The 13,817-nt window shown below is 38.6% G+C and overlaps 1 protein-coding gene across 2 annotated transcripts in view; it reads right to left on the reverse strand.

The window, feature by feature from the left end:
* Positions 1 to 8,235, reverse strand: part of tsnare1 (T-SNARE Domain Containing 1) — a 178,246-nt gene extending 170,011 nt beyond the window's left edge. The window contains exon 1 of one of the 2 annotated variants that reach the window (XM_040118152.1): positions 8,137 to 8,235. The gene's annotated coding sequence lies outside the window, so the exon portion shown is untranslated. The remainder of the gene's footprint in view (positions 1 to 8,136) is intronic. The other variant, XM_040118151.1, reaches the window with a different exon arrangement.
* Between the last annotated feature and the right edge of the window lie 5,582 nt (positions 8,236 to 13,817).

The following is a 13,817-nucleotide window of genomic DNA, read 5'->3' on the forward strand; positions in this document are numbered from 1 at the left end:
GGCTTTAAAGAAAAGAAATCACAATTACAAAGGTAGCTATGCAAGCCGGTAGTATTAGGTTGAATGCTAATTAGTAGATTATAAGCTTCAAAGGAACAGTCCAGTATTTTGGAAAATTTAGATCATATGAAAACAATGATATTATGATTATATCTGTGGGTCCAGTAAATATTGGTATAACCTCCTCTAAACTTTTTTTTCTTTCCATTCTTTCTTCCTTTGTCAGCATTCACATTACAGCGGCAAAAGCAGAGTCTCATGCCACATTTGCTGTTTTGCTCAGTGCAGCACTGTTGAGGGAGTGGGAGTCTGGGAGCTCTCTTACTGGCAAACAGCTAAATGTTTTACAGTTGTTGTTTAAGAAGATATTATCATTTGTTCTGATTACCAAGTGAAATGACTTTTATGAAGACCAATAGGCTATAATGTGAATGCTGCCAACTGTTAGATCACTGCAGAGGTTCATAATTTTAACAAACTGTTTTTTCTGTCTTAGTTTGATCTCAATCAGTGCATTTACATTCACTTAAGAAACCAGGTGACCATCTGCTTTCTTAACTGATTTCTTACATGTTGTGTAAACGAGAAACCTGGTCACTATAACCATTTAACCATTACACAGAGTGATGGCGTCCTCGTATTGAAAATAATCAGTATGAAACTGAAACTAACACAAAGTAGCCCGACGGAGTCAAAATAACTATGTTTCAAATGCTGAACATTTGACTGATTATTAAATTGAGACACGCTGTATTCACTCTGAGGGAAAGCTCTGCTCTGTCTGTCTGCCTGCCCTCCAGTTTGCTCCAACACAGACACACACAGCAAAAAAAAAAAAAAAAAAAGTTCGGACCAACACCGCATCTTCTGTCACTGCTGCAGTTAAAATATACGAGTCATGCATCTGAAATTAGGTTGGAGGAAGGGGAAAAATCTGATTACCAACCTGGTGCACAGATACAGATTATAGTAAGCAGGTTACTATAGTGTATGTAAACACACACCTGATAACCCATGTAACCTGGTTTCTCAGTAAGCTGGTTACTTAAGTGCATGTAAATTGCCTGAATGTGATGATAATCAACAAAAGTTGGAGATTAGCTGGGGAACATAGTGGAGAACTTAGGAGCTTTGTTTTTGTTTGCTGTGTAAACAGGTAATAGTTTGCTTAGCGATATCAGTACACCGATTAATGCAGCTTTAAGCTATTCTAAACATGTCTCGTACGTAAAGGGATTAAAAAAATATTCACCTTCTCAACTCTTTCTGGTTTAGACACAATATTTCCCAAAATTCTGCTGTGCAACAGTGGTGACAATGATCACTTTCATATGTAAGTTTTTTTAAGCAACATGAGGCAACCTGAGTAACTGGAGAATGAGAAGCACAAACTCAAAATTTAGTGTCAACAGTCTCCAGTGCTACTGTGGACATTAAATAAACTGCTGCAAGCAGAACTTTTCATGTCATTATATTTATATTTTGGTCAAACACTTGAGTAATTACAAAAAGACAACGCAGACAGAGCAGCTAATTATCAGCATTCTGTTGTTCTATCACTCCATTCTCTGCGGAGAGTAAACCATGGCATCTCTATGCCCTTGCCAATACTTTGTGGAACAAACAAAGTTGTGAGGCAGAACCAGGAACTAATTTCATTAGCGGCTGCCATTTGTGACTGATTACAGGCTGCTCTCCGTGGCTGGCAAGCAGGTCCAAAGTTCTGGGAGGTTAATAACCAGTAACAATCAATTACTTAACCAATCTGATATGATCAATGGGGTTTCCAATCCGGCAGACAGGAAGATGAGTAGCAGAATACAATAAAACCTCAAACATGCTGAATGCTCCCCAGCGGCAATGAGCTGCCACTGATCTGTTCCCAAAAGCTAAACTCTTTTGCATCAGCAAAATGGGGAACACACAAATATACAACTGAGACCTTAAAAAAACTAAAATCTCGTCTTTTTTTTTTTTTTTTTTTAACAGAGTTGCTCAAGCAAAACTGTCAGACAGAACTCCACGACAACAGAGCACAATCCACAGAGGAAGAATGGAAGTCTAATGAATAAAGAAGTAAAGATGAAAGAAATGTAATGGGCATATTAGGATGAAACAAGGAGCAGAAGCATATCAAAACCAAACTCCCAGGAAGATGCTGGCTCACAGATCACAGTATGTCCGCATTGTCAAAAAAGAGAACAGTAGACCAGCAGCATCTTAATTAGTGTACTAATCAGCCATCAGTGGGTCTCCACTGTATTGTCGTGCATCTTCGTCCACATCAGGACTGATTATTCTAATGATGTCTCAACCTCTGTCTAGCCATTATTCACACATCACAAAACCCGGCCTTGTTATCTTTGACAGCAAGGCCTCTTGTCTCCCTGAATCCACAAATTAAATCCAGAAAAAGGCTCCTTTCCCTTTCCTCCTTGTCCTTACTTGTTTCCAATCAAGCCTTCTAGTCACTTCCTTAAGCTATTAGTTGAGCTACCATACTTGTTTTAACATAATTTTCTAACTGGCAGGAAGAAAATGTTTTTGCATTCTCAATAGCATCATTTCTGTCATAACAAGACTAAAGGTGTAAAGCCCTGCTAGGGGCTACAAGGTTTATTAAACCCCATGATATTACAGTGTTGTACATAACAGACAACATAATGACGAGTAACTGGTAATAAAGGAAAGGCCATGGGATCATTATAATGAAAAGAGTTTATCTTATACCTAAGATGAATTTGCTCTGGAATTTTCGTGGCAATCGGCTGAGATACTTTGTGTGCAATGAAGATATTTTGGCCTGAGGTCTTAGAAGAAAGCTCATGGAGTGTCCAAAATAGGTTCATGCTCCAGTAAGCATGAACTGTGCTCAGTAAATTTTGTGGCAATTCATTAATTTTTGATGATCCTTGTGTAAAAACATCAAAAATAATCTCTCACACACTGGAAATATGTTTCTACCCCACACACCTTTCTATGTGTTTAATTTCTATGATCCTGTGTAAAATGAAACAATATCTCTCTTTGGTTATTTTGAAGTAGAAATATCTCTCTCTCTCTCGGTTCCTCTGCCATAAAATTAAAAAACCGGAAACCAGCTTTAACGTTGTGGCTGAATGGTGTATACAGTGATATATTCAAGCGAATGGAAAAGTGTCATCAGACTTTTGGACCCCACTACATATATATATGTATATGTATATATATGTGTGTGTATATATATATATATATATATATATTATATATATATATATATATATATATATTATATATATATATATACACACACATCTACAACAATAAATCTGGTAGCTGAGGATGATCAGTGTATTAGTGTACTTTGCACTGAAATATTGAACCCTCCTCATCATATTAACAAAAAAATTGCATCCATTATGTCATGAGTCAAATTGACGAATTTTTTTTTAATTAATAAGAAAAGATTAATAAAAGTCAGCTAAAATTAGTTTCGCACCATGCAGTGTTGAGATTTTGAAGGTGTGCACGTTGATTCCTCTGCAAGCCTTTGCGACTTACGGTTACCCATAGCACCCTTTCCTGTGTATGCCCCCAAAAACATTTATGCATATTTTCAACTAGACGCATTCTGCAGACCCGCATGTCAAGTAAGAAGATTGGTTGATCCAGCTCCTGTCGGGAGGCAGGTTAAAAAATATAAGAAAAATATAATAAATTTATACAAGTTGTACATTATAAAGTAAAAATATAAAAGACACAGCCAACATCTCAGAATGGCCCACCTTTGTCTATCTGCAGAAGCATGTTTCCGTCTTCAGCCTTAGGGATCTTTTTTATTCTTTGCATCTGTTTTTGGCAAAATCTGATGCATGATGATTTTAATGAGGGGGACAGCTTATATTTACTTTGACAGGCCAGTCAGAACCAGTAAGCAGAATAAAACCAGTCACGACAACAAAGACACATTTTTAAATTGTGCCTGTGCAGCAATTTACGTATACAACATCACTGTTGTATGCAAATTCACTACAGACATTACACACCAGTGTGCTCAAATTTTACACATAAGATCATGACGTTAAAGGAGAATTTCAGACAACACAAAGCTGAAAAGGTAAGGGTAGGGTAAAATGAATGAAAACTTGGATGTGGATATCCATCTATCAATTTTCCAACACTTATCCAGGTCAGCCTTGTTGTGGCAGCATGTTAATCACGGTAGCCCAGACCTCCCTCTCACCAGCCACACCCTGCAGTTCGTCTTGAGAGATCTCAAGACATTCCCAGGCCAGAAGGAATATGTAATCCCTTCGGTGTGTCTTGGTTCTCCTTCCATTTGGACGTGACTAGAAATTCTCTAAAGGGAAGTGTCCAAAAAGCATCGTTTTCAGGCACCTGCACTACCTCAAGAGGTCCTTTCAGCACAAAGGAAATTAATTTCAGTCACTTTTAATCTCATATTTCTGGTCACGCCCCAAAGCTCACGACCATAGGTGAGGGTTTTAATGTATTGACTAGTAAATTTAAGAGCTTCCCCTCCAGGCTCAGCTCCATCTTCAGAACCATGGTCCGGTGCAGTGCTCCCATTATTGCTGGAGTGGCAGCAATCCAAGTGCCGATCTTGCATTCCACCTTAATCTTGTGAATAAACATGATGTTTACACAGGCTGTTCAGTGAAAGTATCATGTTAGGAGAGCTACTACTTCAGTCATCCTCCTGTGTCAGCACAGGATGCATTCAGACACAGTACTGAGTGTAGGTCACCTACGTTTTGGTAGCGCAGACAGCCCAACACACAATCACTGTAGTTATGTGGGTAAAATGGAAGAAAATAGACTCAAAGCATAAAAATACATATCCAGTCACATTTACGTGCATATAACGAGAGTGAAACACAAGTCATTAAATGGCCTGTGTATTGATTCAAATAGAAGGGTTTCAAGATACCTGAGCCTCTTCACTTGTTTGTAGTTTTGACAGTCTGCAGGAGCTGATTTTTGATATATTTACACAATACTTATTTTGCTATGCACCTTTATGTATACAGTTATAGAGGAACGGTCAGTGGATCACCAAAATCACTGGGAGTCATTCTCTCAGAGCCATGAAGAGTCAAATGAAATTTAAAGGTAATCTGACAGGATCATGTCAAGATATCTTGATGTGGACTATCAGTGCAACTGATATCCTTGAGTTTCCAACGCCGGAAAGCAAAGAAAAGTGTTGACAAAAGAATCGTAACTCAAGGTTCACTTACTAGCTTTTCTGGAGCTATAAACTGCATCTGTCAGTCTTCGTCTGTGGACGGAATTTGCATAGTTGTCATGGAGATGCTTCTACTCGAGACATGAGTCAGAGATGTTTTTATTGTCATCACTGCTGAAATAATCACACAATACCGAGCAAAAGCAAATTATCAACACAGTGTGACTGTGACTGTCTGCCAAATGAAGATCATTTCTTTGTACAAACACCACAACAGATGGCAGTTCTGAAGGGGAGCCATACTGTACCTAAACATTATTCACAAATGGAATGGAGGTTGTGGATGTCATGTTGTGCTGACACAGCTGCATGTCTGGGTGTGTCACTATGGATATTTCAATACTGCTTACTTTAAACCAGACCAACCCTATCAACACTCACCTCAGTTTACCTCTATTGCCCTGTACTCAAATTGATATGAAAACAAGAAATGCTCCATAATTGCTGTGTTTAGGAGGATTTGGGGACCCTAAAAAAGGGTCAGAGTTCATACAAGGTTGACAACCCCTTTGTCTGTTATTGACAGTTAAAGAGCAACCACATCCAATAAGTCATTAGCCTAAATGTTTAGTATCTTTTGAAATTCTAAGTATTTTAAAAACGCTCTATAAATAAAAAGTATTATTATTATTATTATTAGTAGTAGTAGTAGTAGTAGTATTTTCTACTCTCGTAATGTTAACATTGATGCTAAAAAGCCCTCCCATATGCTGGTGGAAAGATGACATCAGACTTGAGCAGGACATTTATCTCTTAACACTTCGTCTCACAAATAACTATGTTGTTATATCCTGATCTTCTCTGGACTTATAGGGCTGATGAACACCAATGTTAACCAAACAGCATGGCTATGACTATATACTGGCTCTGCTAGTCTAGTTAAAACACAGTCACACAATATGTGGCCATTATGACACGCTTCACACAGACATTTGCATTATATGTAATCCTATATATATGCTAAATATTCAAACTCAAGGAAACATTATTGGCAGCCACCAGGGTGCCCAGATCTGCATTTTATCAGTTTGTAGCAAGACCTTCATACTTCAAAGGCTTTAGTTACTGTATATAATCATAGTTGACCAGCCAGTTTATTCCAAGCTGCAAATATAATTAGTTTCACTAAATAACAGATTTAATATTTGCTCCCTTACGTTACGTGTCTTTTCAGTGACTTTAGCATTACACACAGTTAACAACGAACTTTCTCATGGAAAACATTTTAAAGCAGCAGTAATGAAATGTTTGGCTATTTGGGGCAACAGAACAAACTGTAAACACAATTTTGAAATACAGTATTATCGCCTTATAAAGTTGTTGTGACGAACGTGTCGGCTGCCGCTGACACCAACTGTCTTACATCCTGCCAAAAAGCAGTTTCAGAACTATATTCAGAAACAATAATTTACTCAATTCCCTCTGTTCATTTTTTCAGAGGTTTCAGCCAAATATGAACTGTACTACTGAGCTGCATTTCCATATCAATTATCAATTCTACGTCAGTCAGCTGACTGAGATTTCACTGTGAACACATTTCCACTTGCGTTGACTTCCACTTGGCATTCGGAGTTCACTCTTGACCTTGGAAACACCAGTTGTCAAGAGAAATGCAACCTTCAAGCATTAAATTGATTTAAAAAGCAATGAAAATTTCAACATCTATGATGCAACTGGATAAACTCTGTGTGCTACTGTAGATCATGCGATTGGATCAGCTGATAAGCGGATCTTAGGATCAGATTGTTTTGTCAACTATTATTGGTCCTTTCAGAAAATTTTCCCCAAAAAAAGTATTTTCAAGTTATAAAGAAGTAAGTTGATGACACGTAGACCAAAACGGTACAGGAACGGTTTGACATTCTAGGAAATACATTTATTTGCCTTCTTTCCTCTGAAAAGAGCCAGGCTAGCTGTTGCCTCCCGCTTCCAGTCTTTATGCTAAACTAGGCTCGTCAGCTGCTAGCTGTAGCTTCGTATTTACCATAGGGACATGAGAGTTCCTTTAAGGTAAGCCTCATTAAAAGCTTTACTATAAACAGGTATGGCTATAATAATTTGCCAAAAACAAAATCTGTAGTGCAGTTAGAAAGAAAAAAAGGCTTTGTGTATAGGATACGTGATTTTCCTGCTCAGATAATATTGGTAATATTTTTTTCTCTTGCTTTTCTCCTCAACTTTAAATTTCTTGTGTTCACTGAGCTGAACATTTTTATACCAGATTTTCCTTTCTTCATTTATTTATTATGCCATGTCTCAGTCACATGCACATGTGAGCTGTCAGTAAAAACCCTCCCTGCCCTCACATTACTAACTAGTTTGAATGCATTAAAAGGCCCACCTTAGTTGTTAAACCCAAATGGATGAGAAAAAAGATACTAAAAAGATGCTAAATTTCACGAGAAATACATAAACATGAACCTAATTTCCGACGTCTTGAGTGGGACAGAAGGATAATAGGAGGAAAATAGAAAACAGGAATCATCCATCCATCCATGTTTGGCCTCCTGCCAGAAGAACAACACAATAGCTCTTCTATTACAAGAGGGAAACTACTTGTAACACACTCATATATCCACCCCTCCTCTCTATCAAGTCTCTGCATATCTCCAACAATATTGCATCCATCCAAAGACACACAATCCTCATGCACAACCTCAGGCTTAATATGTTTACAGCAGATAGATTTACACAGTGCAAACATCTGTGGTTCCTTGTTGTCTACAGAAAGCAACGCAGAGGCATCCCTAATGGCCTCCCATCCCCCTCATCCCTGCCTCCCATCTCCTCCCCTCTCCTCCTCTCCCTCTGTCTCAATGTGAGACTACAACATCTGTCACTAAGGCAGAAAAACAAAGGGTGAAAAAGAGGGGTTCCCCGAGCTTTACCTTTAAACGTAGGGAGAAATGTGGGCTGTGATTCAGCTCAGATGATGCTGCTCCTCAGCTTCGGCTAATAACATCATATGACCACAAACCACCTGCTCCTGCTGCCTGGTCATATGACCAGATTAGGCCCTGGCAAGGATTTCTGGGATTTGTAGTTGAGGGGATTGCCGAGCTGTAATTTCATTCCAGAAGAGATCCTTTGTGTTGGTTAAAAAGTATCAGTGAGAAATAAGTAAGAGGTGTGCATTCACTTAACTCTAAGCACTAGCTACGGATTCATGTTTAATATGATCTATGGTCAAATTTTTAAGATATTTTTAAAAAATTGCATGCAGAGCATTAACATAATAACAATATGACTATGATCTTTTATACTTAATACTTAAGCACTAGGCCGTGGGAGAGGCCTGCCATTAGGAATGTGGAGTGTCAGTGTTTTTCCTAAACACATATTGCAGGTAACAGAAATGTTGGGTGTAAACCCAGAAAAGAAGACACTCAGGCCAATTTGGCTTAAGGTCTCACCACTGGGCACAGACTCATGCTGGAACTTGAGACTGACAGCAGACCCAGTTGGACAGCAGGTCTGAGCCAAATCTGACCATTCTCACACCAAATCTGAGCCACTCCCTCTCTGCTTCCTGGGGATCTTCATTGTGGAGCCATGCCTGTTTGACAGCCGAGATGGGCAGATTCTGAAATGGTTTCTGTTACAGTCATAATAACGAAATCTATACCATAGACTAAACTGCTGTATTAATGTGTCATACTTCCAGCAATTTCCCACATTTGAAACTAGCGTTCAACCTGTTTAGTTACATGAATAAATTATACTTTGTGGATAGTAGATGGCAGCAGCTGAAAGCACCATGAGAAGTATGGCCAACAAGCCATTGTTCAACATACATACAACAGCTATTACCTCTGATCATGCTTTTAAATAATTACAACCAATAAAGCAAGACTCCTTCAGGAAAGTTTAATTCATGCCAAAACACTTTTCAGAGAAAAGCTTTTTAAACAGACAAACGGGCAAGTCAGTTAAGCTCTTTTGGCTCTGTTTATGTAGATATTTCCACTCAGTGCGGTGTGGACCGAAGTCTGACTGTAAAATTTTTCATTAGCAACATAATTCCCTTCAACTTTAAAAACTCCAGATCTGATTGTAAATGAGAGTTGAAAATGAGGCGTATCCAGAGCACAACCATATAGAACTGAATAACTTCATCAACACTCAGAGTAAATCAGAATTTTTGACTTTGGACGCATGTTGAACTTATTTTTAAGCCTGCTTGGCTGTAAATGTAGTAGATATTTTAGAAAGAAAAAATACATTTTTTTCTAAGTATGAAAGATTTCCTCTTACATTTGTTTCCTCAAACCCGTGTCCGTTTTGTTTGGAAAGGTTGAAGCGGAAGCCTCATGTTTGATTTTGTCTGGTTTAAAACTGGTATTGAAATTCCCCTCAACTCTGCGCTGCACCAGGTTGTGAAGTTGAACCCTGCTCTACTCTGACTGCTGCACATCTTTTAACCACAAACCGGGATCTCTCCAGGGGCATCATGTCCACAGAGACATCTGCCTCACTGACACCAAAGTGACCTTCACACCCTCCCACTGTCTGATCATTATGGTGCTTATAGCGAGAAAAACTACAGAGACTGTGGCCAGCTGTCCTGTCCTCAGTGGGACTGATCTCTGATTATCAAGCTGTTAATGAAATCTCTGGATCTCAGCCAGTCAGTGCTGTCCATGTCTGTGATGATGGAGGATCCTCTTGTCCTTACTCAATCATAGTGACAGAGGCTTTTTCTTTTTGATTTCCAACTTTTTTTGTCTAGGGTCCTTTACCCCTTTTCCACAGCTGGATGCCTACAGAGAGCAGCAGGAATTTTTCATGTTCCCTGGAGATAAATAGTATTTCATTTGTGAGCTGGAATTTGTCAAACTGGATATACAAAATAGGCACAATACATTAAATCTTCATTTGGCTTCAATGCTTCCCATATAAAAGCACCATTATAGCTTTATACTATATCTAGCTAAGATGTTTGTTGTATGCTGCCATCATTGCGTTTTTATCTTTTCCCCTCTTTCTCCACTTTCAGTTGCTCAGTTTTATTGAAGCGTTGTCCTCTAATGTATCTGTCCAACCTTCAGGTGTGTAGAGATTTTTTCAGTTATTTAGGGCATTAAAGTCAACAACATTTATACCTATGAGTGCATGTATGTGCTCAGCAAATAAAATGTCATTCTGGCTGTAGTTGTATTAGTTATGTCTAGTGTGCGAAGCCAACAGTATATCTGTGTTACTCTAGATAATCCACTGAACACATTGTGAACATTTTGCACTGGAACTTCTTTCTACTGAAGAAATATTTCATATGAAAATGGTTGATACCCATCTCTAATACAGAAAAAAAGGGGGGGAGTACAGTGCCATGAAAAAGTTTGGGCACCCTGGTCAAAATTTTTGTTACTGTGAATAGTTAAATGAATTGAAGATGAACTGATCTTCAAAAGGCAGAAAGTTAAAGATGAAATATTTCTACTTTTCAACATTTTAAGAAAGATTAGTGTATTATTTCTGTTTGGTACAATGTTAGAGCAGAAAAAGGAAAGGAGCAGCATACAATTGTTTGGGCACCTTAAGAGATTTGAGCTCTCATAACTTTTACCAAGGTCACAGACATTAATTAGCTCGTTAGGGCTGTGGCTTGTTCACTATCATCAGTGTCAGAAGTTTGCAAAGGAACATCTAAACAAGCCTGTTGCATTTCGGAAAAAAGTCCTGTGGGCACATGAAGTTAAAATAGAACTTTTTGGCCACAATGAGCAAAAGTATGTTTGGATTAAAAAGGCTGCAGAATTTCATCAAAAGAACACCTCTCCAACTGTTAAGCACGGGGGTGGATCAATAATGCTTTGGCCTTGTGTTGCAGCCAATGGCACATGGAACATTTCACTGAATGAGGAAAGAATGGATTAAATTAAAGACCAGCTGGGAGCATCACACCATCTGTAAAAAAGCTGAAGATGAAAAGAGGATGGTTCAGGATAATGATCCTAAACAAACCTCGAAATCCACAGTGGACTACCTCAAAAGGAGCAAGCTGAAGGCTTTGCCATGGCCCTCACAGTCCCCCGACCTAAACATCATTGTAAATCTGTGGATAGACCTCAAAACAGCAGTGCATGTAGGACGGCCCAAGAATTTCACAGAACTAGAAGCCTTTTGTAGGAAGAATGGGCAAAAATACCTCAAACAAGAACTGAAAGACTCTTAGCTGCTAGAAAAAGCATTTACAAGCTGTGATACTTGCCAAAGGGGGTGTTACTGCCCATGGTGGTACTGACCATGCATGGTGTTGAAACTTTTGTTTGGGGCCATTTTACTTTTTTGTTATTTCGAAAGTGTAAGAGATGGAAATAAAAAAGTAATCTAGATTATAATGTTAAAGAAATGTTTCATCTGCAACTTCATGCCTTTTGGAAATCAACTTTTCATGCCACTGTAGATAAAATGTGTGTGTTTCTACAGGATCTAAACAAAGTAGTTGCATTTCCCATGGGAAATGTTTTTACCTTAAACTAACAACATCACAAACAAGACATTTACACAGTTCAATCAGCCTGAAAAGAGTCTCTGACAGACAAAATGTTATATTTGACATTGAGATCAGCGTGAGGTCATTCTAAAGAGATGACAGAACTGGTGCATCACTCACAAACACTGCACAGTTACTTAACATGGCTAGGGAAAGAGTGTGGAGAATCATGGGAGCATATGCCAAACGCAAATTGCATGAGCAGAGAGGAGCAGCGCTGGGGAGTGGCAGTACAGACAGGAACAGACGGACATTTAACAGGACAGATGCTCCAGACATTACCTAAGTTCAACACTGCACAGGACGCCTGAGGAGCTCCAAGGAGGACTGAATCTGTTCTCAAGTTAAAAAACAAATTCAGCACAGCACAAATAATGTATTTTATTTAAGTAATTTCCCTTTCTGAATATATTTCTACTGGGAAACCTTTGAAAAATACTTAGTCTAATGGAAATTATCTTTGTCTTGCTTTTTTGTTTGTTTTCAAAGGACAGGTTTTGATTTTTTTCAAGTCTGACTTAATGCAACACTCACATACCATATGATATGTACATTGAAATGAACCCTGTCTCCTAGAAATTACATTTATATATTACTAAATTGTTTTCCCAATTACGTTGTGGATACAAATGTAACGGCTTCCTTGTTTATGTTAATAGCAACATTATTTTTCCTTTTCTTTTTTTTTATGACTGAAGGTGCTGATAGGTGGCTGGGGTGGATAGTGGGTGTACAAAACTCAGGACTGGGACACCAGAGATCCTGGTTTGCATCCTAAGTTCGATCGGTGGTTAGGTTGTGTCACCAAAAGCACTTAAATGTAAATAAACAGGTTGTGAGGTTGTGTCTGAAGTCACTGTGAACATTTTCTGTGTCAAACCAGAGCAGGATCTTTGCTGAACCTTAACCAAGAGCTGTGAGAGTCTAAACAGAACCACAAACAGTTAATGCCACCAATAATAATGTAGACACTACAAATTGATATTGTATTAAAAGATCCAATATTTTGGAAGAAAATAAACAAAATACATGGTCAGTTAACATTTACTGATGTTTTTGGAACTTGCCAAATAAATGAATTTACATTTCCTCACTATGTTAACAGAAAAAGAAATCTGGTCAGCATTACATTTCCTTCAAAACATATTTGCTGTTGCAAATTAGGTTTTCATAAACATCATTTTTCGGAGACAGGGTTGATTGAAAGAACAAAAGTAATAATTCTTTCTCTCCATACTAGCTGTGAAGTGATCCCTTTCCACAATGTAGGAGACAGAAATCAGTTTCCAGAGTCCATGTTAGCTGCATAAATATATTTTAAAGTTCAGCTGAGCCTTCAGCAGGCTGAACTGGTCAAATCAGGGGTGTATTTCCATCCTGGTAGTGGTGTGTAGGTGACTGCTCATGTTGTGTTCTAGCAACAAACCCCAATGGGTCTACCAGAACATCCCTTTACCACAACTGAACAAGGAAACACTGTTTGTGGCAAAGGGATGTTCTGGTAGAGCCTGTTTGTGGAGACACAAAGAAAACTTCGCAATAAAATGACTGTAAATTTTGGAAGACACTCATCGGGACATGGATGGACAGGGGCATTGATTACTTTCTATTATTTTTCTAACTTTTATTTATGCAGGGAAGTTACGCTGAGAGTGCAGCTCTCTTTTGCTGGAATGCCCTGACCACACTCACACTCACACCCAGAAGCTGCCCAGTACAACCGCAGTACAACCACTACGCACTGCTACTGAAGCATTTGGAGTTAAGGGCCTTGCTCAAGGGCACCTCAGTAGTGGTGAATGAGGGAGGGGCAAAGGCTGCTATTTCACTTTCCTTTCTCAGTTTTATCCAGCCTTCGAGGCGACCAAACTGGCAACCTTTCAGTCACTAGCCTGTTTTTTACAACCACTGCCTCATTATAGCAAACAGTAGCTCTTCAAACCTGCATATTTTTTTATGATTGATTTGAAACAAGAATACTTGTGCTGCTATTGGGAGCATTCCACAACAACTAACCTCTAAACAAAGATGGTGAATCTTAGTTTAGCTTGTTAATATGCTCACATTTGTTAC

The sequence above is a fragment of the Xiphias gladius genome, chromosome 22 (assembly GCF_016859285.1).
Source record: "Xiphias gladius isolate SHS-SW01 ecotype Sanya breed wild chromosome 22, ASM1685928v1, whole genome shotgun sequence".
Lineage (NCBI taxonomy): Eukaryota > Metazoa > Chordata > Actinopteri > Istiophoriformes > Xiphiidae > Xiphias > Xiphias gladius.